This window comes from Nematostella vectensis, chromosome 10 (genome assembly GCF_932526225.1).
Source record: "Nematostella vectensis chromosome 10, jaNemVect1.1, whole genome shotgun sequence".
Classification (NCBI taxonomy): domain Eukaryota; kingdom Metazoa; phylum Cnidaria; class Anthozoa; order Actiniaria; family Edwardsiidae; genus Nematostella; species Nematostella vectensis.
Window position 1 is genome coordinate 1,179,231 of NC_064043.1, and position 12,645 is coordinate 1,191,875.

Here is a 12,645-nt window from a genome sequence, read left to right on the forward strand (position 1 = left end):
ACTTAATCAAGTTATCCAAGGAATCTAGTTAGTTCTTGTGTGCATAAAATATGTACAGGATCCTGAACAAAGCATGAGCACATCAAAGATGCTGAGAGTACATAAAAATGTCCCTATACCTTCTTTTTATGTCATGACACACCAAGAACAGTATAATTAAGTATCGATATTTAAAAAAAAAAAAAAGAAAGAAAGAAAAAAAAAAGGCTATCAGCGGGAATCGAACCCGGGTCGCTGCGTTAGTAGTCAAGTGCCCGCAACGAAAGACTAACGTGGCATTGCTGAAGGGGATTGTAATGAAAATTACTTTTAATACTATTGGTATCATAAACTATCCCAAGCAAAGTCACCATTGGACTGGAGGTTACATTCGGGAAAAGCTTCAGGGTTACATTCGGGAATTTGTTTTACGAGTGTAACCTCCAAAAGGTTACAATCGATAATTTTTTTCCGAATGTAAATTCCAAAAAGTAACATTAGGAAAAATAGAACAGTATACTCGGAAAAAAAGGTATATCAATCTATCGAGCGCTATGCTCTATGTTAGAATCTACTTAATCAAGTTATCCAAGGAATCTAGTTAGTTCTTGTGTGCATAAAATATGTACAGGATCCTGAACAAGTCATGAGCACATCAAAGATGCTGAGAGTACATAAAAATGTCCCTATACCTTCTTTTTATGTCATGACACACCAAGAACAGTATAACTAAGTATCGATATTTAAAAAAAAAAATAAAGAAAAAAAAATAGGCTCTCAGCGGGAATCGAACCCGGGTCGCTGCGTTAGTAGTCAAGTGCCCGCAACGAAAGACTAACGTGGCATTGCTGAAGGGAATTGTAATGAAAATTACTTTTAATACTATTGGTATCGTAAACTATCCCAAGCAAAGTCAATATCGGACTGGAGGTTAAATTCGGGAAAAGCTTCAGGGTTACATTCGGGAATTTGTTTTACGAGTGTAACCTCCAAAAGGTTACAATCGATAATTTTTTTTCCGAATGTAAATTCCAAAATGTAACATTAGGAAAAATAAAACAGTATACTCGGAAAAATAGGTATATCAATCTATCGAGCGCTATGCTCTATGTTAGAATCTACTTAATCAAATTATCCAAGGAATCTAGTTAGTTCTTGTGTGCATAAAATTGTACAGGATCCTGAACAAAGCATGAGCACATCAAAGATGCTGAGAGTACACAAAAATGTCCCTATACCTTCTTTTTATGTCATGACAAACCAAGAACAGTATAATTAAGTATCGATATTTTAAAAAAAAATACACGCCGGGCACAAAACACTCCAAAAGCGGCAGGGTTTTCCGTGTCAAATCGCCATCTTGGACGGGGCACGTTTTCAGAGGACTGGTGCCGAATTTACGAATCTGCTCGGGCCCTATGTTCTAAAGCTCGTAGGATTTTCGCTAGCTTCGGAAAATAAGATCGGATGGCGGTAAGGCACAGACGGAAGAACAAGGTTTGATTTGGTATCAAACACGGCCAGAATTTCGCGTGTTTCCTGCGCCTATTCTTCAAAGGGATACGGTCTTTCCGCGACTTTTCCCAAAATGTCTTGAATGCAGTTATTTTGAGTCCCGATTTTATTTTTACGTCGAAAGAATTTATTGAAAATCAGCAGGGTAGTCCGATTCTTGAATCCCTGAATGTCTTCGCTATGATTTTTGTTTTGTATATTTCTCCTCTGTTCTCGCGCGATTATTTTTGAAACCTCACTCTAATTTTCAAGTTTAATTGTAAATATGCCAAAGAGGTTTAGTCTCGGAGAGTAAATGCGAGAGGCTAAATTAAAGTGACAGAATGTGATGGACTCTTCGTGAGAACTGCAGGACCTGGAGGATGAGTTTTCTTCCTTTTAGCAAAGCATCGCTGAGAAGAAACTTGAAAGCGAAGCGAGAAAAGCTGAGAAGGCTTAGCAGAAAGGTATTTATAAAGAACCAAATAGAATGTGTTTACATATAATGCTCATTTTGTAGAAATGCAGTGCTTATAGAAAAGGAATCGAAAGGAAAGGACATATTTGTTTTAGCCAGACTTGCGCATTATTTTACGCTATCGTGTTATTTGAGAGGGGTGATTTATTGAGTTATAAATTATAGTCAAATTGTTGGTTCTTTTAGATCGAAAGATCGTTTCGTCAAAGAAATAACACATGGAATAGAACTAAAAAAACCCGGCGCGCGCGTTGCTATGGTAGCTTATAAACAATAATTATTCTTTGTTGTGAAAGTATTTTCAGTTTCAACAGCGCTTCAGTTTATTGTATTCTTGGATAAACTTGTTCTTAACGAAACTCAAGTGAAACCAAATATGATAATCATTTAAGTTACATCAGAAAACTTAGTCAAATCAAAATAGTTAAGTAAGACTTAGTACTTAATTGGATTCTAAATTCTGAGTTCTTCCAAACAGATGACTTGTAGTTTCATGTTGGTCTAATTATTATCTTTGTTTGTTTGTTTCATATTTGATGGCTACATGGATATTCTCTTCAGATAAGTGATATCCTCAATAGAAAATAGATAGCAGTAATTAGGTTATTATATTATCAGGCTATATTTAAATGTAATCAATAACCTTACTCTGCATAGCAGTTAAAAATAGGTAGGTAGATTCAGACAGTCGTATGGAAGGTAACAGTCAGGAAGGAGGCAGTCAGAAGGGGTTTTTAAATGGAAATGCAGTGTCTATGAGGAGGAAGAATCCGACATGCTTCACTGAGGGAGGGAACATGCTACCTGCTATAGTGATGCTATAGTGGTGTGCAAGCTTTAAAATATCTTAGGGGTAAGAATTACTGTTGACTACACCCAAAGTGCTGTCACTTAGGGTTACGCTACTAACGTTTACATGTTTCCATTATTTCTCTGTTGTTTTTTATCTTGCCTTGACATACATCCAGAACATGTTTGATGTACACACACTTTGTGTACAAGATATAAATGTTGCATCCAAACATTTCTTGGTGGCTGATTGCCATGGCTCTAAGAGTCAAATAATAAAGGTATGTAATCCTGTAAAAAATAGCATGTTTGATGTACTCTGAGGTGGATTGTCTCCTTAAAAAGGTTTGTTAAAAGATGTAAGAGGCTAATTTGATAGAAAAAAAAGAATCTATTTGTAAGCATCCAATGGTTAAATGCTTTTTTTATGAATGATAGACTTTGATAGGTGATGAAATATTTTTTTAAAATAAAATGTTTGATTTTCTATTATCTTTATTGAACTTTTTTTGTAAATTATCTTATGGCAGCCTAAGACAGAGTTGGTATACTTTCTACTTATCCCATTATCTTTACAAATGCTAAATGCAGATCTCTTATGTTATACAATTACAAATTACAGCAAATAAAAAAAAATACATATTTGTATGTTAATTTTGGAATACATTTGATCAATATATTATTTCAAATCATCAGCAACTCTTTTTTTATGAATAAGAACATTGTTATTGTGATGCAGTGAGGTTTATGATAAACTTGAACACAGTATTTCAATGATGCAAAATCTGGGTTTAGAAAAGTTGTTTGGAAGTAAAGCTGTTTACTCACAAGAGTGCATGTTGGCAGAGCATTTACTGTATTGTGTTCTTACATAAAAAGTGTGATTGATCTGCTTTCAGCATAAAATAAAGTGGCTACCTAATGCAGGTTCATAAGAAATGTAAGGAAACTGGAATTGTATATCCCTTAGTAAATATGTTATGTATATACTAGAATCAGGGAAGAAATAAACAACATTCGTCTATGGTACTAAAATTAAAATACTTTAACACATTGACCCCTGAACCGGCCTGTACCGGCTTTGGGAAGTACCCACAACCCAAAAAATTCATAAATTCAAAATAAACACAACAAGATGAAGATACTCAGGCATCAGTCTAAGGGATAAATGGTCTTGCAGATATGCATCCAACCAAGGTGCTGGCATCTACTCTTAAGCCAAATAATAGCACAGGTTCTTTGACAAATCTCAAATCGAACAAGGAGAGAAAAGCAGAATCACCCCTCTCAATAAAACGCTCAAAATACCACACAAGGGAGAGAGATCAGCAAACACAGCTCAAGACACAAATAGATACCTTTATTCTGATCCTCCAGGTACATTTCCTTGGCCTCAAAACACAATGCCCATTCCTTGAAGGATTGTACAACCACGAAAATATGTTTACGTATTGCAAAGCATTCTGGGAGATACAGGGGAAAATTCACGAGGGGAGGGCCAGTCAACACTCCTCTCCCCAAAGTCAGATGGTTTTTATAAGTCTTTTCACCCCGAAGCCAAACGAATCAATTCCAGGTCATACAGACCCAGAATAGCAGTGTAAACAATTTTGCAATCAATTTGGTTTCAGAAAAGACACCATTTAGGAGAGCTGTGGTGATTCATTAGAAAATTATTTTCTCATCCGGGCAAAGCCAAACAAGAAAAAATCATCATGAATCCACCTTTGCTTGCAAATATCCATAAGCAAGGCACTCAATTATGCCCCAAAAGACTTCATGATGTCCTGAGACACTCTCCTAATATGCTCATAGCTGTATTTTTGATGAAAAATACAAGCAACCATCAACTTGTGCTGGCTTCAGCACATCGACGAGGGATTAAAAGTGGGGACCGCAAAGCACTGCTGGAAAGCTTGGATACCGCTGACTAGGTGCAGCTGTGTTTGACTTTGACGGGCTGTATAAAACTCAGAATAGGGGGGGAGGTATCTGTTTTCAGTCTGTTTTTGGTAAATTCAGCTCCAAAAAAGCCAGGAGTCAATGGGTTAATATATTGGTAAATTATTCTTTATTGAGGTTTTCAAAATCCTATGCAACAAAATGTTGCAAATTTTTGTATATACTGTACAAAGTGATCTATACTATCTGAAAATAATAGTTATGTAATATTTGAATTCTGAGGCATAATACTGTAATGCTGATATATTTATATATATTTTGATATATCCATAACTATTAATTCTTGCCAATATTTATTCTGTCACACAACAGTTTTTTGACATTCATTGCTTAAAGCAATTAAGGATTTAGCAAAAAAGTAAAAATTTATTTGAAAAATATTTATATAATCTTACTTCAATTTTAGAAGTGCTCGTGCCTTTTATGGTAATAGAGACCATTTAATAAATACTTTATTCATAAGATAATAAATAATATAAGATTATCATATCAATTTATAAATATATATATATATATATATATATATATATATATATATATTACAATATTTATTGAATTGTTACATATTTTGTAACCTCTATTTCTGAAATAAATCTTGCAATTTCATACTCCTGCCAGATATTTTCTATTAATATAGATATACTTAAAGTAGGAGTCCCTCACTAGAGTTGTCCCTTGAATAGAGGTGTCTCTTGTTGGTAGAGGTGTCACTAGAATAGAATGTCCATAAAATAGAGGTGCCCTTTGAATAGAAGTGTCCCTTGAATAGAGATGTCCATTGAATAAAGTTGTCCATAAAACAAAAGTGTTCTTTGAATATCATAGAGGTTCTATCTTGAGTTAAGGAGAGATAATGCCGTTGAATAGAAGTATTCTTTGAATAGAGGTGTCAATTTCATAAAGGTGTCCCTTGAATAGAGGGTCCCTTGTATAGACAGTGATCCTGAATATAATGAGGATCATGACAACCATACGACAACAGAGACTGCAGAAAAGCACTGAATTCAATATCTATTTTTCGTCAGGAATCTCATCTTACTAAAAATAATGCATTGTCTGCCTGGATAGAGGTGCCCTTCGAATAGAGGTGTAACTTGAATAGAGATGTTCATTGAATAAAGTTGTCCATAAAACTAAAGTATTCCTTGAGTTAAGGAGAGATATGCCATTGAATAGATGTATTCTTTGAATAGAGGTGTCAATTGTATAGAGGTTTACTTTGAATAGAGGTGTCTCTTGAATAGAGGTGTCCCTTGAATAGAGGTGTTCCTTGTATAGAGGTGTTCCTTGAATAGAGGTGTCCCTTGAATAGAGGTTTCCTTTGAATAGAGGTGTCCCTTGAATAGAGGTGTCCCTTGAATAGAGGTGTCCCTTGAATAGAGGTTTCCTTTGAATAGAGGTTTCCCTTGAATAGAGGTGTCCCTTGAATAGAGGTGTCATTTGAATAGAGGTGTTCCTTGTATAGAGGTGTCTCTTGAATAGAGGTGTCCCTTGTATAGAGGTGTCCCTTGAATAGAGGTGTCCTTTTAATAGAGGTGTCCCTTGAATAGAGGTGTCATTTGAATAGAGGTGTTCCTTTAATAGAAGTGTTCATTGGAAAGAGGTTAGAAAACAGTAAAAACGAGAATGTCAGTTTTTGTGTTGTGGAATTCCACAAGTGTTCCATTATCCATAATAAAAAGAAAGAACAACCTGCGATCGGCGTGTATTGTACGCTAGTCTCAGCTCCTTGTTTTCGGAGACAAAAAGGGACACCATATGCCCGGTCTTCATTCCTTTAAGCTGGCGTTTGAAAAATTCCAATCACCTCTCTGATGTGAAGCCGGACAAAGTAACGCAAAACACCTTAAATAAACGGATCGAAAAAAAAGTGCAGAACTTCTTCCTTCTTGTCCTTGGAAATAAAAAAAAAATGGACAAGCAAAACCGACGAGAGTTTTTGCCAGTCTTCGTTGTCGTAGGGTTGTCATAATCCTCGTTATATTCAGGATCACTGTCATCAAGGACAAGAGCGAGCACTTCTTCACGACTGTAGCGAGCCGCCATTTTGAAAACCCCGCCAGACTCACGCGTGCATCCACTGATCAAAAGTACAGGCGAACATTGCCGATTTTAGGACACTTTGTGCCCGGCGTGTAAAGAAAAAAAAAAAAGGCTATCAGCGGGAATCGAACCCGGGTCTCTGCGTTAGTAGTCAAGTGCCCGCAACGAAAGACTAACGTGGCATTGCTGAAGGGAATTGAAATGAAAATTACGTTTAATACTATTGGTATCGTAAACTATCCCAAGAAAAGTCACCATAGGACAGGAGGTTACATTCGGGAAAAGCTTCAGGGTTACATTCGGGAATTTGTTTTACGAGTGTAACCTCCAAAAAGTTACAATCGATAATTTTTTTTCCGAATGTAAATTCCAAAAAGTAACATTAGGAAAAATAAAACAGTATACTCGGAAAAAAAGGTATATCAATCTATCGAGCGCTATGCTCTATGTTAGAATCTACTTAATCAAGTTATCCAAGGAATCTAGTTAGTTCTTGTGTGCATAAAATATGTACAGGATCCTGAACAAAGCATGAGCACATCAAAGATGCTGAGAGTACATAAAAATGTCCCTATACCTTCTTTTTATGTCATGACACACCAAGAACAGTATAATTAAGTATCGATATTAAAAAAAAAATAAAGAAAAAAAAAATAGTCTATCAGCGGGAATCGAACCCGGGTCGCTGCGTTAGTAGTCAAGTGCCCGCAACGAAAGAATAACGTGGCATTGCTGAAGGGAATTGTAATGAAAATAACTTTTAATACTATTGGTATCGTAAACTATCCCAAGCAAAGTCACCATCGGACTTGAGGTTACATTCGGGAAAAGCTTCAGGGTTACATTCGGGAATTTGTTTTACGAGTGTAACCTCCAAAAGGTTACAATCGATAATTTTTTTTCGAATGTAAATTCCAAAAAGTAACATTAGGAAAAATAGAACAGCATACTCGGAAAAAAGGTATATCAATCTATCGAGCGCTATGCTCTATGTTAGAATCTACTTAATCAAGTTATCCAAGGAATCTAGTTAGTTCTTGTGTGCATAAAATATGTACAGGATCCTGAACAAAGCATGAGCACATCAAAGATACTGAGAGTACATAAAAATGACCCTATACCTTCTTTTTATGTCATGACACACCAAGACCAGTATAGTTAAGTATCGATATTTAAAAAAAAAATAAAGAAAAAAAAATTGGCTATCAGAGGGAATCGAACCCGGGTCGCTGCGTTAGTAGTCAAGTGCCCGCAACGAAAGACTAACGTGGCATTGCTGAAGGGAATTGTAACGAAAATTACTTTAATACTATTGGTATCGTAAACTATCCCTAGCAAAGTCACCATCGGACTGGAGGTTACATTCGGGAAAAGCTTCAGGGTTACATTCGGGAATTTGTTTTACGAGTGTAACCTCCAAAAGGTTACAATCGATAATTTTTTTTTCCGAATGTAAATTCCAAAAAGTAACATTAGGAAAAATAAAACAGTATACTCGGAAAAAAAGGAATATCAATCTATCGAGCGCTATGCTCTATGTTAGAATCTACTTAATCAAGTTATCCAAGGAATCTAGTTAGTTCTTGGGTGCATAAAATATGTACAGGATCCTGAACAAAGCATGAGCACATCAAAGATGCTGAGAGTACATAAAAATGTCCCTATACCTTCTCTTTATGTCATGACACACCAAGAACAGTATAATTAAGTATCGATATTAAAAAAAAAAATAAAGAAAAAAAATAGGCTATCAGCGGTAATCGAACCCGGGTCGCTGCGTTAGTAGTCAAGTGCCCGCAACGAAAGACTAACGTGGCATTGCTGAAGGGAATTGTAATGAAAATTACTTTTAATAATATTGGTATCGTAAACTATCCCAAGCAAAGTCACCATCGGACTGGAGGTTACATTCAGGAAAAGCTTCAGGGTTACATTCGGGAATTTGTTTTACGAGTGTAACCTCCAAAAGGTTACAATCGATAATTTTTTTTACGAATGTAAATTCCAAAAAGTAACATTAGGAAAAATAAAACAGTATACTCGGAAAAATAGGTATATCAATCTATCGAGCGCTATGCTCTATGTTAGAATCTACTTAATCAAGTTATCCAAGGAATCTAGTTAGTTCTTGTGTGCATAAAATATGTACAGGATCCTGAACAAGGCATGAGCACATCAAATATGCTGAGAGTACATAAAAATGTCCCTATACCTTCTTTTTATGTCATGACACACCAAGAACAGTATAATTAAGTATCGATATTTAAAAAAAAAAAAAAGAAAGAAAAAAAATAGGCTATCAGCGGGAATCGAACCCGGGTCGCTGCGTTAGTAGTCAAGTGCCCGCAACGAAAGACTAACGTGGCATTGCTAAAGGGAATTGTAATGAAAATAACTTTTAATACTATTGGTATCGTAAACTATCCCAAGCAAAGTCACCATCGGACTGGAGGTTACATTCGGGAAAAGCTTCAGGGTTACATTCGGGAATTTGTTTTACGAGTGTAACCTCCAAAAGGTTACAATCGATAATTTTTTTTCGAATGTAAATTCCAAAAAGTAACATTAGGAAAAATAGAACAGCATACTCGGAAAAAAGGTATATCAATCTATCGAGCGCTATGCTCTATGTTAGAATCTACTTAATCAAGTTATCCAAGGAATCTAGTTAGTTCTTGTGTGCATAAAATATGTACAGGATCCTGAACAAAGCATGAGCACATCAAAGATACTGAGAGTACATAAAAATGACCCTATACCTTCTTTTTATGTCATGACACACCAAGACCAGTATAGTTAAGTATCGATATTTAAAAAAAAAATAAAGAAAAAAAAATTGGCTATCAGAGGGAATCGAACCCGGGTCGCTGCGTTAGTAGTCAAGTGCCCGCAACGAAAGACTAACGTGGCATTGCTGAAGGGAATTGTAACGAAAATTACTTTAATACTATTGGTATCGTAAACTATCCCTAGCAAAGTCACCATCGGACTGGAGGTTACATTCGGGAAAAGCTTCAGGGTTACATTCGGGAATTTGTTTTACGAGTGTAACCTCCAAAAGGTTACAATCGATAATTTTTTTTTCCGAATGTAAATTCCAAAAAGTAACATTAGGAAAAATAAAACAGTATACTCGGAAAAAAAGGAATATCAATCTATCGAGCGCTATGCTCTATGTTAGAATCTACTTAATCAAGTTATCCAAGGAATCTGGTTAGTTCTTGGGTGCATAAAATATGTACAGGATCCTGAACAAAGCATGAGCACATCAAAGATGCTGAGAGTACATAAAAATGTCCCTATACCTTCTCTTTATGTCATGACACACCAAGAACAGTATAATTAAGTATCGATATTAAAAAAAAAAATAAAGAAAAAAAATAGGCTCTCAGCGGGAATCGAACCCGGGTCGCTGCGTTAGTAGTCAAGTGCCCGCAACGAAAGACTAACGTGGCATTGCTGAAGGGAATTGTAATGAAAATTACTTTTAATAATATTGGTATCGTAAACTATCCCAAGCAAAGTCACCATCGGACTGGAGGTTACATTCAGGAAAAGCTTCAGGGTTACATTCGGGAATTTGTTTTACGAGTGTAACCTCCAAAAGGTTACAATCGATAATTTTTTTTACGAATGTAAATTCCAAAAAGTAACATTAGGAAAAATAAAACAGTATACTCGGAAAAATAGGTATATCAATCTATCGAGCGCTATGCTCTATGTTAGAATCTACTTAATCAAGTTATCCAAGGAATCTAGTTAGTTCTTGTGTGCATAAAATATGTACAGGATCCTGAACAAGGCATGAGCACATCAAATATGCTGAGAGTACATAAAAATGTCCCTATACCTTCTTTTTATGTCATGACACACCAAGAACAGTATAATTAAGTATCGATATTAAAAAAAAAAAAAAAGAAAGAAAAAAAATAGGCTATCAGCGGGAATCGAACCCGGGTCGCTGCGTTAGTAGTCAAGTGCCCGCAACGAAAGACTAACGTGGCATTGCTAAAGGGATTTGTAATGAAAATTACTTTTAATACTATTGGTATCGTAAACTATCCCAAGCAAAGTCATCATCGGACTGGAGGTTAAATTCGGGAAAAGCTTCAGGGTTACATTCGGGAATTTGTTTTACGAGTGTAACCTCCAAAAGGTTACAATCGATAATTTTTTTCCGAATGTAAATTCCAAAAAGTAACATTAGGAAAAATAAAACAGTATACTCGGAAAAATAGGTATATCAATCTATCGAGCGCTATGCTCTATGTTAGAATCTACTCAATCAAGTTATCCAAGGAATCTAGTTAGTTCTTGTGTGCATAAAATTGTACAGGATCCTGAACAAAGCATGAGCACATCAAAGATGCTGAGAGTACATAAAAATGTCCCTATACCTTCTTTTTATGTCATGACAAACCAAGAACAGTATAATTAAGTATCGATATTTAAAAAAAAAATAAAGAAAAAAAAATAGGCTATCAGCGGGAATCGAACCCGGGTAGCTGCGTTAGTAGTCAAGTGCCCGCAACGAAAGACTAACGTGGCATTGCTGAAGGGAATTGTAATGAAAATTACGTTTAATACTATTGGTATCGTAAACTATCCCAAGAAAAGTCACCATCGGACTGGAGGTTAAATTCGGGAAAAGCTTCAGGGTTACATTCGGGAATTTGTTTTACGAGTGTAACCTCCAAAAGGTTACAATCGATAATATTTTTCCGAATGTAAATTCCAAAAAGTAACATTAGGAAAAATAAAACAGTATACTCGGAAAAATAGGTATATCAATCTATCGAGCGCTATGCTCTATGTTAGAATCTACTTAATCAAGTTATCCAAGGAATCTAGTTAGTTCTTGTGTGCATAAAATATGTACAGGATCCTGAACAAGGCATGAGCAAATCAAAGATGCTGAGAGTACATAAAAATGTCCATATACCTTCTTTTTATGTCATGACACACCAAGAACAGTATAATTAAGTATCGATATTTAAAAAAAAAATAAAGAAAAAAAAATAGGCTATCAGCGGGAATCTAACCCGGGTCGCTGCGTTAGTAGTCAAGTGCCCGCAACGAAAGACTAACGTGGCATTGCTGAAGGGAATTGTAATGAAAATTACTTTTAATACTATTGGTATCGTAAACTATCCCAAGCAAAGTCACCATCGGACTGGAGGTTACATTCGGGAAAAGCTTCAGGGTTACATTCGGGAATTTGTTTTACGAGTGTAACCTCCAAAAGGTTACAATCGATAATTTTTTTTTCCGAATGTAAATTCCAAAAAGTAACATTAGGAAAAATAAAACAGTATACTCGGAAAAAAAGGAATATCAATCTATCGAGCGCTATGCTCTATGTTAGAATCTACTTAATCAAGTTATCCAAGGAATCTGGTTAGTTCTTGGGTGCATAAAATATGTACAGGATCCTGAACAAAGCATGAGCACATCAAAGATGCTGAGAGTACATAAAAATGTCCCTATACCTTCTCTTTATGTCATGACACACCAAGAACAGTATAATTAAGTATCGATATTAAAAAAAAAAATAAAGAAAAAAAATAGGCTCTCAGCGGGAATCGAACCCGGGTCGCTGCGTTAGTAGTCAAGTGCCCGCAACGAAAGACTAACGTGGCATTGCTGAAGGGAATTGTAATGAAAATTACTTTTAATAATATTGGTATCGTAAACTATCCCAAGCAAAGTCACCATCGGACTGGAGGTTACATTCAGGAAAAGCTTCAGGGTTACATTCGGGAATTTGTTTTACGAGTGTAACCTCCAAAAGGTTACAATCGATAATTTTTTTTACGAATGTAAATTCCAAAAAGTAACATTAGGAAAAATAAAACAGTATACTCGGAAAAATAGGTATATCAATCTATCGAGCGCTATGC

The 12,645-nt window shown here is 35.7% G+C and overlaps 1 long non-coding RNA gene across 1 annotated transcript; it reads left to right on the top strand.

Moving 5' to 3' along the window:
• The first annotated feature begins 1,285 nt into the window (after nucleotides 1-1,285).
• Nucleotides 1,286-3,362, top strand: LOC125573283. The gene is made up of 2 exons (XR_007314047.1): nucleotides 1,286-1,940; nucleotides 2,513-3,362. It is a non-coding gene; the product is annotated as an uncharacterized LOC125573283 (long non-coding RNA).
• The last annotated feature ends 9,283 nt before the right edge of the window (nucleotides 3,363-12,645 follow it).